Source organism: Pinus tabuliformis, chromosome 3_2 (assembly GCF_031772625.1).
Source record: "Pinus tabuliformis cultivar Carrire ecotype Pingquan chromosome 3_2, CPIR1, whole genome shotgun sequence".
Lineage (NCBI taxonomy): Eukaryota > Viridiplantae > Streptophyta > Pinopsida > Pinales > Pinaceae > Pinus > Pinus tabuliformis.
In genome coordinates this window covers 1,017,843,672-1,017,860,026 of record NC_142302.1, presented here as the reverse complement: position 1 = coordinate 1,017,860,026, position 16,355 = coordinate 1,017,843,672, and positions in this window count along the sequence as shown.

The window sequence follows — 16,355 nt, the reverse complement described above, 5'->3', positions numbered from 1 at the left end:
ATGGGAGCTCTTATTGGTTGCAGTTTCATTTGAGAGCCTAGATCCAGTGCTATAGCATCCACATTTTGAGGTCAGATCTAGTTTGCACTAGTTGTTTGAGTTTCTCAACTGTTTCCAGCTATTTCATATTGTTATGTACTCCTATTTTGGTTGATATAATAAAGCTGAGATTTCCTTCTGCTCATCTTCATTATTTGCATGTATTGTGTTGTTAAATTTTACATGGCAATCTTATGTTAAGTAAACGGTAGTTGTATGTGCAGTGTTTGTTCCAAATTTATTTCATTTGGGACATTACAATTTTCTCCTAATTTCCTTTTTGATAGGATATCTAAAGTTAGATTCGACTATCTAAGCTTTCTTAATGGAGCCATCATGAGGGCCATATTGCAAGAGATGTCAATGACTTTCTCTTCTAGCCTCGTAAATATTTCTTCCACTCGATCCCAAGGATTTTTGTGAACAAAATCATTTGTCATGCCGAGGGTTTTGTTATTTTTTCCTATAGCCAATTCTTGTATCTTGCAATTTCCCACAAATGTTCCAAATAAAATTTCTCTACTAGCAATATGACGTAAAAAATACCATGGATATTCCACTAGAATAGTTTGTCACAACTTATCTCATAATATTCTTAAATCATAGATTTTGTAGATTTATTTACTTAGGTTCCAAATTGATTATTTACTAGATTTTTTCAAATTTATGAAATAATTGAAATAAGAAATGGAAGAACAAGCACATAAAAACACCATAAACACAAGTGAACACAAAATTTACACTAGGAAACCCAATATAGGAGAAAACCCAGCTAGAAGTTGAGGCTTATCCTCTTCTTTCTTTGCTTCAGTTATAAAAATGTACATACAAAGGAATGGGTATTCCTATGGAGTTACCTTTGACACTATGGCCTGAGAAGTTGCTACAAAATACTACTCCTTTTTTATGATCTAAAAATATCTCTCAAATATTCTTGTCAACTATGGAACAAGTACAATGTAGAAAAATGGAACCCCTTATCTTCCTAGTGGCTTGATATTTAACATACCCTAATAGCCATTTAGGGTTATGGTTTTGACTTCCTCAAGCCTAAATTGTGTTAAGGTTATGGACCTTCGAGAATATGCTTCAAAGTCCACACATGGCTAGACCCACATTTGTAAGTAATGAGAGGTTGATGTGGAATCCACTTGTACCATGGTGGTTAACAAGGTAGGTCAACTCACGGGAGGCATTTTGCATATGAGATCCATTAATTGAGGTGATTTTTGAATTTTTGGAAATGTCTCGAAGTGTAGAATAATGTTGTGGGGGTATAATCTATGCTCACAAAGTTTTGACCCCAAAAAATGTCATTTAATGCCTAAAAATGGCCCCAAAAAGTTTTCGACCCTAAATTTTTAAACTAGACCTCCCTCCCACTAAAAGGCCCTACAAGACAATTTTTCCACCCAGAAAATATCAAGATAAATGAAAATAGTATAATGATTAGTTCCGGTCAATAAATGAATAACCATTAATCATAAATCAATGAGTATTGTTACCCACCATTTTGTGGGTGATATCCCTAGGAGAATTTTTTTTCTCTGAAATGGTTCTCAATCGGCAATCAGCAGCCCCTTGCAGCCACCAACTAACTCATTGTGCCATTTCTCCGCCAATTGAGCTATCCATGTGGTCCCTCGCCCATCTGCCATGATTGTATGTTTGAAGGTGGCCCTCTCGAACCTAAAGGTATGCCTTGTCATTTGGTAATTGAGTATTGTACTTTGCTTATCATGGACACTTCTGGGCAGGGATTAATGGGGGGATTCGACATAAAGAGCGGGCTAGGTTTGTGCTCTTGTTCCTTAAACCCCTTTTGGATGTTAACCTTGGATTCTAGTCTTGTGGGATCTCTTTTACTTACCATTTGGCTTTAGGGATGGTATTTCACATAAAACCCTGATTTTGGTTGTGTGGTCTCGCTCCCTCATCCACATATATTACCCCATTCATCATTTCTCCCACCTGGGTCCACATAGGGTTAGCTCTCCCCTTCCCCTTGCCCACACCTTCGATCAAGCCTGGAATGATGCCTTGGAGGTTGATGCAACTAAAAAGAAGGTAAAAGCATAATTGGCCACATTCAATAGGAAAATGTACCACAAAATGCGAAAGATGGTTGGGACAAACACATTTGGAACGTGGAAAAAATCCAATACATGAGCTCTACCCCATCGTCATGGCCATCACCCTAGTTCCTATGGGTTCTATGAGCCTCCATCATATAGGAACCCATGATTGTCCCAACCCCTAGTGGGAAATGAACCGCTCTGCCTTAAAAGGGAGTATCCACTGCTACATCGCATGCATCATGCTCTTACCCTTTGAGCGCTAAGCAGTTAACTAAAGAAAAACCATAAAAGGAAAAGGCATATAAAGAAGGATGGAAAAATCAAAGTCGGGGCATGTCATGTACCACAATTTCTCTCCTATACATTATATACCCAAGTGTGGGCTTCCTTTTTATTAGCTACCCTTGTACCCCAACATGTGGCCCAAGGCTGCCCCTCCTCATTCCTACTCCATTCAACTCTTTATCACATACCACCACCTTTTAAAGGGTGTACCTTGGACACATTATCCCTTTTAGAAGTAGAAACCACCTAATAGGATACTTGGTTAACTCCATTTGGAGTTTGGAGACATTAGCACAACCTGAAGCCCATTATGGAAGGGCAGGCCATTATGAAATCCCCACCTGTGGTCCATTGTTTTTAATCTCTTTTACTTGATTTCTTTAATGACTTGTTGTACAGGAAGGCTAGGGGATGCATTGGATCTTATGTAGGATTGCAAATGGTCTCCATCTTGGGTTTGGTCTCCTTATACGAGGTCCTAACCCTCAAGAGGGCTACATTGGCCCATGTAGGGTGTGTGTTGAGAGCCATGAACCTCCACAGTAGTAGATAACACTCAATGGATCCCCGAGGATGTTCATATATTGCTTGAGATTCACCTATTGGACGAGGAAGATGCACCGAGTTAACCTTCTCCTAGTCAACCCCACAGATCCACCATGCACTTGGAAGTTGACCCAAGACTTATAGGATGATGAGGCATCACCTATGCCATCATTAGAGCCCTTACAGATGATCTGGCATCTTCGACTCATTTGGAGACCCATGAGGTTATTACTATGCCCCCACACCCACTGGGAGCACCACAAGTTTATTGTTTGGAGAACAAGGGGCCAACCCCTTCTCCATCACTTTTGAGGGTCCTATTCTTCATTACGGCACCTATGGACTTCAACAAGCCTCTTGGAGGGCCTTACGACATGTATTATTTATCATTTGACCTCTTAAGAGGCTTATTTCATTTGTGAGCTAGTTTGATGGGCTTGTCACCAAAAGTTAGGTTATTAGCACATTATTTTATTTTTGGGGCTTATGTAGGCCTAAGAGGCTAATTCGAACTCCTCATTAGTGTACAAATACAAGTGAGATGAATTCATTTTCTCATCATCACTTTGGATTCGATCTCTCTTCTCTTTAGATAATTTTGCACTTTTTTGGGGATGAAGAATTGGAGCATGGATGAATTTTGATGTTTGGATTGGAGTATTTTTATCTTGGAGCTTCTTTATTGTCGAATGTTGATGGTTGGATATGCTTTATTACATGTAAGTACACACTTTTAATGTTATTCTTGTTTTACTTTTGTCACATGCATTGAATGGGATTTTCGCTATAATAGGGCTAATTGTTGCATTGCGTAATTACAAATTTGTGAAATTATTGTTTCTTTATAGCATCTCTCAATGTTTGGCCATGTATGTGAATGAAATCTCCTAGGGATAATTCCATCGAGGAATTGATCTTTATAAGCCATCTCCTTTGCCAAGAGAAGTATAAATTTTTTGAGGTTTCTTCATCTTTCCTTAAAGGTTGAGTGAAGAAGTCCTTAAGGCCTCCTTGACCAAAATACAAGGTCTTTTTTCATCATTATCTCGGACTCCATTCTTCCCAAGCATGAAGGCATTGATCCTCCAATAGGTGGTCACTCAAAGAATATATTTCTTCACCTTTCCCTCTCTCTTCTAGGTCTAGCCAAGTTAGGTAACCTAAGGCATCATTTTCCCAAAAAAAATTCCTAAGAAAAAGTTTGATCTCCTAGCCTCTCCTATGTTGGTGTGTCTTCAAGACCTCCTCCAATTTTGAAGTTATTCCGATGGTGGAGTTGTGAGATAACCCAAGCCCTAGCTCTGAGATCAAACTTTTCCCTAGTCTGTCCTCCCAAGGCTAGTAACTCATAGGATTAATTTGACACCTTCAAGTCAAAATTATTATTTTGATCCTTCCCCCCTCCTTGTCTAGGTTAAGAACATCATTGGTTGCTAGATTCTTCCCCCTTGAGCTAGGTTGGGTCCACTTGGTCCCATGTGGTCCCGCACTTTTGAAAAGTCAAATCTTCGAGAACCATTCGGAAAATCAATTCCAATATTGATTTTAGGATTGGGAAACTCTTTCATAAGGTATATCCCTCTAACCTAACCCTCAAATCCTCACCTCCTCATCCTAGAAATATTTGTACCTTTCTTAACAAGCAAGTAAGCTTTATCCTTAAAACCATTCTAGGAAAAGGATTATTAAGGTCACTTCACATCCATTGGTTGATTCATCCTTTACAAGTGACCTTCCATATACCGAGTCTCCTCCCATTGGTGAAAGTTCGTAAAAAGTAGGGATTCTTAGCTGAGGTGATAGTGGGCTAATCCTCCATCGTTTCCCTTTGATCTAGCAATTTCCCTTTAGGAGTCCCTTCTAGACCCCCTGCTAGTTTGGGTGGTAACATTTTGGAATTATTTTCGGGGAGGAAGAAGGCCTACCTCCCTAGTGAATCATTGAGGAGTTGATTCATTGATGACATCTATAAAGCATTCCACTGGTGACTCCACTCATTGTCCAAACCCCTAGTTTACTTGAAGGTGACAACATTCCTCCTTTGAATAGGGTTGCTACCCAAGAAAATATCAACCCAAGATGACCAAGAGTGAAATACACTTGGTTAGTTTCTTTTCCCTTTTGAAATTGAGTGATGATCCCAAACCACTACCTAAAAAATATAACCGATGGCTACCCAAGTTCAAAGGGGATGTTACTTGGACTGCCCATGCTTTTATTGAGGAATTCTATTGGAAAATGTCCCCTAGAATGGTATTTGATGAAGATAGGCTCATGATGCTTTTCGCTCTATCACTTGAGCGACAAGCAATAAATTGGTACCTTAGCCTTCCCCCAACATGCATAGAAGACTTTGATAACTTTGAAGACCTATTTATGAAGAGGTGGTCATGCAATGCCCAATGGACCTTTAACATTGAAAAATACTACCAAATAATCAAGGGAATGGAAGATGTATGAGAATTCATTCAAAAAATCAATAGGGTAGTCAAAGATATACCTGATCATTTGAAGCCACTTGAAGCCAATATTCTTGATAAGTTCATAAAAGCAGCGGGTGCCCACTTCACCTATGTGTTAAAGGATAAGAAACCTTCCACTTTGGTTGAAGCTAAAGAGATATCAATGGAAATTGAAGAAAATATACATATCTCGAAGGTAGATACCAATGACCACCCTAGAGCTAGAGTTGAGGTCAAAAAGGAGAAGTTCAAAGATCAACATGAGGAAACTATCCTTGCCATCCTCAAGAGAATGGAAAAGTTCACCGAAGAATCCAATGCACGTGACAGGGTTATCATGAACAAAATCACCACCTTGGAAAGGGCCCAAAAATCTAGTTATATCCCAAAAGGAAAAGTGAAGAAGATAGGCCAAGCTCTTCTCAATTCCCAAACACTTTGGCTCCAACTAATGTTGTTGAGCCAGACCCATCATCTGAGGATGAGGAAAGTGAAGGGGAAGAGAGTGAGGATGAACAAACTGATGAGCAGGCTAACCTTGTGGAATTTGACATCTTCAACATTTTTCTAGGAGGGTCATATACGCATCCTCCCATACGCATCTTCTCCATGAAATTCCTCCCAAGCAAGATCCCCAAACCAAAGCCAAAGCAAAAAAGGATCCTCCAAGAAAGGAAATCATCAAGAAGAAGGAAAAAGGGAAAGAGGTTAAACTTGGCATTGACATAGGAGTTGTCATAGGGAGAATGACCATACATGTTCCTTTGAAAGAGATTGCTAAACTTCTCGATCAACAACAACAAATCAAGAAGTCCCTGGGAATTCAAGACGAAGAATTACCTGAAGAATTGCAAAACATCCATATTCCTAACCGAAACTCTGGGCACGAACCATGCATGCTCATTGTGGCTATCAATGACCTCTTCTTACAATATTGTATGTTAGACTCAAGGGCTTCCGTGAATATCATGCCTTTAAAAGTTATGAAGAAATTGGGTCTCAGCATCACTCGACCGTACAAAAAGGGGTGTGGTTTTAACTCCAAACCTGTGGAAGTGGAAGGTCTCATCAAGGACCTTAAGGTTTCTTTGGCTAGGATCCTAATATACCCCTCCCTATGGATGTTATTGTCATTGATATCCCTGATGTGTGGGGCATGCTATTATCTAGGAAATGGGGGGTTACCGTTGGGGGTCATGTTCAAATGGATTTATTGTATGCCACCATTCCACAATCTAATGGAACCTCTTTTATTCTTTATAGGGAACCCACCTACCTTCCTCATGTGATCAAGCCTGGACCATACCATGAAACATCTGAAATCGAAAAGCCTTCTCCTATTCTCCCAGCTCAAGAAGTTTGTATCCTCAAGTGACCAATCTCTAAAGTAAGCAAAAGGAGGAAACCTAAAGAAGAGTATAAGGCTGGAGACTTAGTCTTGGTTGATAGAGATCCAATGTTTGTCAAGGTTCACAGAAAAGATGGGGAGAATTATTACTACATTGAAAAACTCAACGACGAACTTTGGCCTGATCCGGTCAAATTAAGTCATATCACCTATTTCCTTGAGACTTGATATTGTATTATATGCATGGTAGAGTACTATGCACTGCATGTTGAATTTTGCATTAGAACTAAGGCCATATGATATTTTTCATGGTAGAATAGATGCATCTTTGCATATTTTATTTTTCTGTTGATTTTATGGCCTAACATTAAGCATCTGTAATCATGAGACGCCACGAAAGCATGCTGCCCCGTGTTCTTCATCTATTATATGTGCAGGTAATAGGTCTACGGTAACCAAGAGATTGTTGGAGTTCTTGTGACCTCCCGTTTGAGTAGCTTCGTTCACTTCTTCGAGAGATCACCTCCCAGTTGGAGCCAGATGTTACCCACCATTTTTTGGGTGATATCCTAGGAGAAATTGTTTTCTCCAAGATGGTTCTCAGTCGGCAGCTAGTAGCCCCTTATAGCCATCAACTAGCTCATTGTGCCATTTCTCCACCACCTGAGCCGGCCATGTTCTCCCTCACCCATCTACCATGATCGTATGTTTGAAGGTGGGCCTCTTAAACCTAAAGGTATGCCTTGTCATTTGGTAATTGAGTATTGTAGTTTGTTTATAATGGAAACTTTTGGGCATGGATTAATAGGGGATTCGGCGAAAAGAGTGCTAGGTCTATGCCCTTGTCCCTTAGACCCATTTTGGATGTTAACCTTGGATTCTAGTCTTGTGAGATCACTTTTACTGACCATTTGGCTTTAGGGATGGTATTTCATGGCAAACCCTGATTTTGGTTGTGTTGTCCCGCTCCCTCATCTGCATATATTACCCCATTTCCACTCATTATTACCTCATTCATCATTTCTCCCACATAGGTCCACATTCCTCTACTGGCTCGACATTCCTCCAGCTCTCCCCTTCCAATTTCCCACGCCTTGGGTTAGGCCTAGAATGATGCCCCGGAGGTTGATGCAGCTAAAAAGAAACATAAAAACATAATTGGCCACATTCAACAGGAAAATGTACCACAAATTGCAAAATATGGTCGGGACAAACACATTTAGCATGTGGGAAAAATCCAATACATGAGCTCTACCCCATCAGCATGGTCATCAACCTCATTCCAATAGGTTCTATGAACCTCCTTCATCATATAGGAACCCACGATTGTCCCAACCCCTGGTGGGCAATGAACTGCCCTACCTTAAAAGGGGGTATCCACTACTACATCTCACACATCATACCCTTACCCCTTGAGCCCCGAGCAATTAAATAAATAAAAATCATAAAAGAGAAAAGGCATATAAAGAAGGGTGGAAAAATCAAGGTCGGGGCACCTCATGTACCATGATTTCTCCCTCCCATACATTATATGCCCAAGTGTGGGCTTCCCTTTTATTAGCTACCCTTGTACCCCAGCATGTGGCCCAAGGTTGCCTCTTCTCATCCCTACTCCATTCACCTATTTATCACATACCACCACCTTTTAAAAGGTGTACCTTGGACACATTATCCCCTTCAAAAGTAGAAGCCACCTAATAGAATACTTGGTTAACCCCATTTGGAGTTTGGAAACATTAACACATCCCAAAGCCTGTTATGGAAGGGCAGGCCATTATGAAGTCCCCACCTGTGGTCCATGGCTTGTAATCTATTTTACTCAATTTCTTTAATGACTTGTTGTACTGGAAGGCTAGGGGACACATTGGATCTTATGCAAGATTGCAGATGGTCTCCATTTTGGGTTTGGTCTCCCTATACAAAGTCCTAACCCTCCAAAGGGCTACATTGGTCCATATAGAGTGTGTTGAGAGCCATGGGCATCCACAATAGTAGATATCACTCCATGGATCCTCGAGGATGTTCAGAGATTGCTTGAGATCCACCTATTGGATGAGGAAGATGCACCTGGTTCACCTTTGTCCAACCAGCCCCACAGATGCACCATGCACTTGGCAGCTAACCCAGGACTTGTAGGATGATGTGGCATCACCTACGCCATCATCAAAGCCCTCAGAGATGATCTAGAGGCATATTCGACTCATTTGGAGACCAATGAGGTTATTACTGTGCCCCCACACCCGTTGGGAGCACCACAGGTTTATTGTTTGGAGAACAAGGGCCAACCGCTTGTCCATCACTTTTGAGGGTCCTATTCTTCATTATGGAACCTATGGACCTCATCAAGCCTCTAAGAGGGCCCTACGACATGTATTATTTATCATTTGACCTCTTAAGAGGCTTATTATTTCATTTGTGAGCTAGTTTGGTGGGCTTGTCACCAAAAGTTAGGTTATTAGCACATTATTTTAGTTTTTGAACTTATGTAGGCCTGAGAGGCTAATTCAAACTCCTCATTAGTATATAAATACAAGTGAGATGAGTTCATTTTCTCATCATCACTTTGGATTGGATCTCTCTTCTCTTTAGAGAATTTCACACTTTTTCTAGGATGAAGAATTGGAGCATGGATGAATTTTGATGTTTGGATTGGAGTATTTTTATCTTGGAGCTTCTTTATTGTCAAATGCTAATGGTTGGATATGTTTTATTACATGTAAGTACACACTTTTAATGCTATTCTTGTTTTACTTTTGTCACATGCATTGAATGGGATTTTCGCTTTAATAGGGCTAATTGTTGATTTGCATAATTACGAATTTGTGAAATTATTGTTTCTTTATAGCATCTCTCAATGTTTGGGCCATATATGTGAATGAAATCTCGTAGGGATAATTCCGTCGGCGAATTGATCTTGATAATCTATCTCCTTTTCCAAGCGAAGTATAAAAGTTTTGAGGTTTCTTCATATTGCCCTAAAGGTTGAGCGAAGAAGTCCTTAAGGCCTCCTTAGCAGAAATACAAGGTCCTTTCTCATCATTATCCTGGACTCCATTCTCCCTAAGGATTAAGGCATTGATCCTCCAATAGGTGGTCACTCAAAGAATATATTTCTCCACCTTTCCCTCTCTCTTCTAGGTCTAGCCAAGTTGAGTCACCTAGGGCATCATTTTCCCGACAAAGTAGCCCAGGAAAAAGTTCGATCTCCTAGTGTCTCCTGCGATGGTATGTCCTCAAGGCCTCCGATTTTGAAGCTATTTCGACAGTGGAGTTGTGAGATAAGCCAAGCCCGATCTCCAAGATCAAACTTTACCCTAGTCCTCCTAAGGCTAGTGCCTCATAGGATCAATTTGACACCTTCAAGTGAAAATTCTTGTTTTGATCATTTCCCCCTCCTTGTCTAGGTTAAGAACATCATTGGTTTTTAGATTCTTCCCCCCTTGACCTAGGTTGGGTCCACTTGGTCCCGTGTGGTCCCACACTTTTGAAAAGTCAATTGGCATCTAATGATTATCTAAAACAGGTCAACCAACTTTATAATGCCTTTGGGTTCTTATTTCTCTTTTTTTAGAATGCAAATTTCCACAGTTGTAATTCATACTGAGAGAACCTTTCTGGAGAAATTGTGTTAATTTTTGTTGAAACGTCTAACGTTTCGGGTGAGCCCTTCACTCATCATAAAGGACGTGAAGGAAAAAACAAAGATGAAGAGAAAGAGACCAAACCCTTTTAAATGAAATGGTGTCAGGAGAGACGTTGGAGTATGGTCTCCATCTGCGTTGAGGGAATTGAGTGAAACGAGGGAGAAGAGAGGCGTCCCAATACCTTTTCAAGAATGTAAGGTTTGTTATTCTCTTCGCTAATTTAGCACGTAGCTTCTCAAAATTATGAATCTCAGAGAGACAATCCTCCCCACAAAGGGATAGAATTTTAGAATGCAGATTTCCACAGTTGTAATTCATAATGAGAGAACTTTTCTGGAGAAATTGTGTTAATTGTTGTTGAAACGTCTGATGTTTCTAGTGAACCCTTCACCCATCATTATGGACATGAAGCAAAAAACAAAGATGAAGAGAAAGAGACCAAACCCTTTTAAATACAATGGTGTCAAGAGAGACGTTGGAGTTTGGTCTCTGCCTGCACTTCTTGTTTATCATCATTCACATAACTATTTGACTCACTCGCTGGGGTTTCAAATCTTTGCTAGTAAAGGTATTAGAGAGGAATGCATGATTACTTTGTTTCTTTGCTAATAAATTTAATTTGAATTTCCTTATGGTACTTAGGGTATATTTTTCTTATTTAAGCCAACACCCCTAACAACCCTTGAAGTATGAAGCTCCATTGTTTTTGTTTACCTTTGAAGAGTGAAGCTCTGTTGTTTTTGTTTGATGCTCCTTCAATAGTTCTAGGAATATTGCAAAACTTTCAATTATTTTTCTTTTCTCGATAATTTCAGTGATTTAGAGTTTATCTTAAGATTGGCATCCATTGATTCCTTGAAACAAGTCAACCAACTTGATAATGCCTTTGGGGTTTTATTTCTTTTTTATAATCATTTAAATTTTAAACCTAGGCACTAATGCTCACATAATTATTTGAATCACTCGTTGGACTTCCAAATCTTTCTTTAAAGACAAAGGGTAAAATCTGAAATGTATATGGTTAAACATGCCTTTGTTATTGGGTTAATCTCAATATTAAGGCATTGTTTCCATTACTTTTGTGTTCCTCTAAAATTTAAATAACAAATCAATACCCTAAACCAAAAAACAATCAATAATAGGCTAAACAATTGGCTTTTTAACTATGATTTCTGACTGTTAATGCACAGTTCGCAGGAAGATATTGGTCATAGTTTTGCACGAGGGCTTTATGCTTGTTGTAGAGGGCATATTATGACTCTAAATTTCAAACTAAAAGTTGTTGTTGGTACATTCCTTGAGTTCTTTGATAATTTCATATATTTGTTGATGACAATAGATATATCTTTCATATTTCTTATTTGCTTACTTTTGGCACACTTTTCATGAGCACTAATTTGGTTCAAGTCTTCAACATTGAAAGTTAACCTTTGGTAAAATAATATGGATCATAGTTATGATCACATTGAATGGTGAGGAGTAAGAACATTATTAGTATGACTCAAATATACCACCATTAAAGATGATACCATGGATCCTAATTGCACATTTAAACAACACAAGGCTTTTATGTTGTGAATGGAATGAACACACCACCCTCTTCACTATGTGATTCTCAAGCATCGTAAGTATGTGAACATTTGGCATAAATTTTTCTTCACTCCAGCACAATATTAAGCGAGCATCTTTTATGAGAAAAAAGCTCATGATAAATAAATTTTGGCACTCTTACCCACCAAAATGGGTAACCCCATAGGAGAAAAATTTTCTCCTAGATTTGACAGCCAATCTAATACTCAGCCATCCACCAGACCCTACCATCCACCATTTAATCATGATATGCTTGTTCCTCTGCGATTTGCATCAACCATGTGCCTCTCACCATCCGACATTTACACTTTGATGAAGGTGGCCTACTATTCAAAAGTTACTTTGATCATTTTGCAATCAAGTGCTTATACTTGAATTTTTTGGGCATTTGGTATGGATAACATGGATAACATGGTGACCTGAAAGATTGACAAATATTAACCATATTTTTGTTCTCTCACCTTACCAGATGGGTTAATCATTAGCCCTAGTTTAGTGGGACCTCCCTTGAGGCCCTAGGGTCATAGGAGGGGCACTATTGGCAAAGCCATGATGGAGATAGAAAGTTCATTATCCCCTATACCATACTTGTCACTTTCTATTACACATTAAAAGCCTTGTATCACATCCATTCTTCAGGTCCACCTTGTCATCGATTCTTCAGGATTTGGCACCTCATGTTTACATTCCTAGAGTAGGGTCGAAAATCAATTGATTTGGAGGTTGATGCAACTAAAAGAATGAAAACATATCATGGCCACAACAAAAGAAAAAGAAGAAAATCAAAATGCAAAAGATGGTCAAGACGTAAGATTAGCGCGTCGGCAAAAGCCTAGCATGAGCTTTACCTTTCTCATTAGCCATCACTCGAATTCTGACTCATGATGCTCCTTTACATCAAGAGGAACCCTTGCATGTCCCAACCCTAATGAATGATATATTGTCTCATCTTAACGGGTAATAAAACTAGTGCATCATTAAGAAAAAGCTCTAACCCTTGAGTTGTATGTGGTAATACAACGAATAATCAAGAAGTAAAAGGCACACAAAAAGAGTGGAAAAATCAAGCCGAGCAAGGTAACTCGTGCCTCCATGACTACTCCCTCCTTCACATTTATACACAGGATGTGGAGACCCGTCAGTTGGTCCCCTTACCAAGGAACCTGGCCATGAAGCCTTTCCCCCCCATTATCACATATTATACACTAACACCCATTGATTGATGGGTGGACCTAGGAAGTCCCACTTCTCCTTGAGGGCTAGAAGCACCTAATAGGGTTGACCATTAGCCACCTCTACCAAGGGAGTAAACACACCTTTCTGGGACTTAGTCCAAATATCAAAATGTGATCTTTGTTTGAAGTATTAGCATGCCCTTAACATTCAAGTTCGGTCCACTTAAATGCATACATGATCTTTGTCTCTGATGGATGGTTTCTTTCACTTGAGTTCATGTTGTTTTTGTTTGGTGGTATGCAGCAGCCTAGGCCTTAAGGGCACTCACTCCACGGATACCCAGGTCTTTTTAGAAAGAAAGATGGCTTAGCAAATGCAGTTTTGGGAGAGTTGAGCCTCATGACAACAGTAACAGATGTAACATGTCCCAAAGCACCCTCGAGACCCAAGACATTGGCTACTTTAACTTGGAACAAAGGACTCTTCATGATGACACCATTGGACCCAACGTGCCCCCAAGTTGGCCTTGACATTACCTGATGGGCAAAACTTGATTCAAAGCCCAGGTGAGGATGGTCTCACATTGAGAGACTAGGGAGGGCTTATTGCTCCTAGAAAAGCCCTAACATTAGAGAGAGAAAGCCTCATTTTCACTGTGGGAGACCACATGATGGCACCCCAACTGCACTTGGGACCCTAGAGGATGATTTGAGGTGGATTTGAGGGCCTTCCCTCAAATTTTGAATGATCCAATCATTTTGACATTTTGGATACCTCGGCACACCTTGGCATGGCATTTGGAGCCCTAATTGGGCATGACATCAACATATAACAGGCTACAACTCACATGTGTGGGCATTTTGGTCTAATTTGTCATTAACCTAGTGGGTTGGCTTGTAAACCAAGTTCATTTTATGTCAAACTTGTTATTAAGGGCTTCATTAAATTAAATTTACTTGAGGTAGACCTCATATAAGTAGAGGTCACCTCCATTTCATTTTCATCATCACTTTTGGATCAATTTGACCCTCTTAGAGAATTCGATCTAGTTAAAATTTGTATTGTATCTTGTGGAGATGTGATCTATTGTGGAGTTTTTTCTTATGGAACTATTCTCTAGTTTTGGAGATGTCATTTTCGAAAAATAAAGGATTGGTTAATCATGCACATTTCTTGTAAGTATTCTTTGCATTTGAATATGTTTATGGCTATTAAGTGGAATGGATATTGTGAGGATTTCTATGTGCTAGTTATTATTGAAAAAAAAATCTATGAAATCTTGGCAATGGTATTGTATGCATTACCCTGTTAAGAAATTTTGTGACAATCCCAAGAGTGATTCTTCATATTAAGATCTCCTCATTGACTATGTTCCCTCATAAAATGATAGCTAGGGTTTGAAGCTAGGGTTTCATATTCCCTTACTCCATCCTAAGGTTTAGTCTTTTCTCTTAAGTAAATCCCCCATAAACTCCATCACTCAAGGTCAAACACTAGCCTTATTTGCATTGTCGATCACACGATAAATCATCATCAAACTTACTCTCTCTCGCATAAATCTTATTTTCAATCTCTTAAGAAAAGTTGTTAGGTTAGAGTTAGGGTTAGAATTCAACTAGAGTTTATGTGTTGCCTTTAGAAGGGTTCAACACATGGTTGTGAAGTCATCGTCTCAAAATCGTCTTGTTCCCGTGGCTAATTCTTCCATTCTAGGGCTTTTTGAAGGGTTCAACACATGGTTGTGAAGTCATCGTCTCAAAATCGTCTTGTTCCCGTGGCTAATTCTTCCATTCTAGGGCTAATGTCATTTGCACTAGGTAGTTTTTGCCCTAGGTAAACCCTAGTTTTGCCCTAGGCTTCAACTTGGGGCTTGTTGAAGGCTTATTGTACTTGAAATTGATTGTACTCATCTATTTCAAGCCTTTTCTTGCCCTTGTGATCCTAGGTAAGCTTGTTGACCTTGCCTTTTCTAAAACCCTAGGCCATTCTATGCCCTAATTCAATTTTTAGAGGGTACACGTTGTCTTGTTTGAGCTAGCTGAGCCCTATTCCTAAGTTGAGTATCCTTCCTAAGCCTATCCATGTCACCCCCAAGCCCTAGACTTGATATATCCATTAGGTAACCTAACATAGGGAAGCCTCCCCTATGGTGAAAGTCCACTAAAGGGCAAGAGGTAGTGGCTGTGGTGATAGTGGGCCACACCTCATGGTGTTGTCACTTGTCTAGCACTTGACTCACAAGACTTGGCTAGATTTTGATGCAGCACACACTACATAATGTCTCTTCTTTGAATTATCAGTTAAGATTTGTGCCTTGAGTTTTCAAACATTAAATGATCTATTTCTGTGATATCTCAGTAGAGAGCTTAACTAATAGAATTTTTCTTATTCAAAAAACGGATTAAATTTCTGGTTGCATATTTCATTCCTAAATCACATACCGGATGCGTTAAGATCCTGCATATACATTCTCACACATACTTGAATCTCATTCTACATTGTGAGTTTTAAGCACAGCATTTATAGTTGAGCATCTACATGTTTTGAGACTATATTCACTAGTCTTCTATGTAATCTGAGGTATTTACATATGCTTCGAGAAACTAATTTACTTTTCAACGCATCTGTACTATTATACTTTTAGTCTTTTAGCACTGCCATTTCAAAGCACTTACGATTTTACTCTGGCATCTCCTTCTGTAGTTTCAAATGTGTTCCTAAGCTGAGAATGCTATGGTTGAACATACACATGGTTGAGATATAGTTGCATCACTTTTGAAGTGCCAGCAAATATATCTAAGCACTATTCGAATCAGCACTCGACTCCAGGGCAATTACTTCTATATTTCATTTTTCATAAACCATTGAGAATAATGGACTTAGACAACCTCACAATTTGCTCACTTTTCTACTTCACCCTGTCCAACATGGGTAGCTTGAGCCTTGGACTAGCATTGTTGAGCTTCTTGTGACTCTTGAACCTTAGGGAGTTTTCTTACCCTTGAGATATTTGGAGACATCACTCTCAAAGTGAGTTGGTTTGATCTAGTAAAATCTATCAACACTGCTTTCCATCACTGCTTAAGTTCATATACGGATTCTGCCTTTGGGTAGGATTTTCTTAGCCAAAAGAGTGGAGCAAATCACTAGAATGACAGTAGGTTATTTGCTTGATACACTCTTAGGC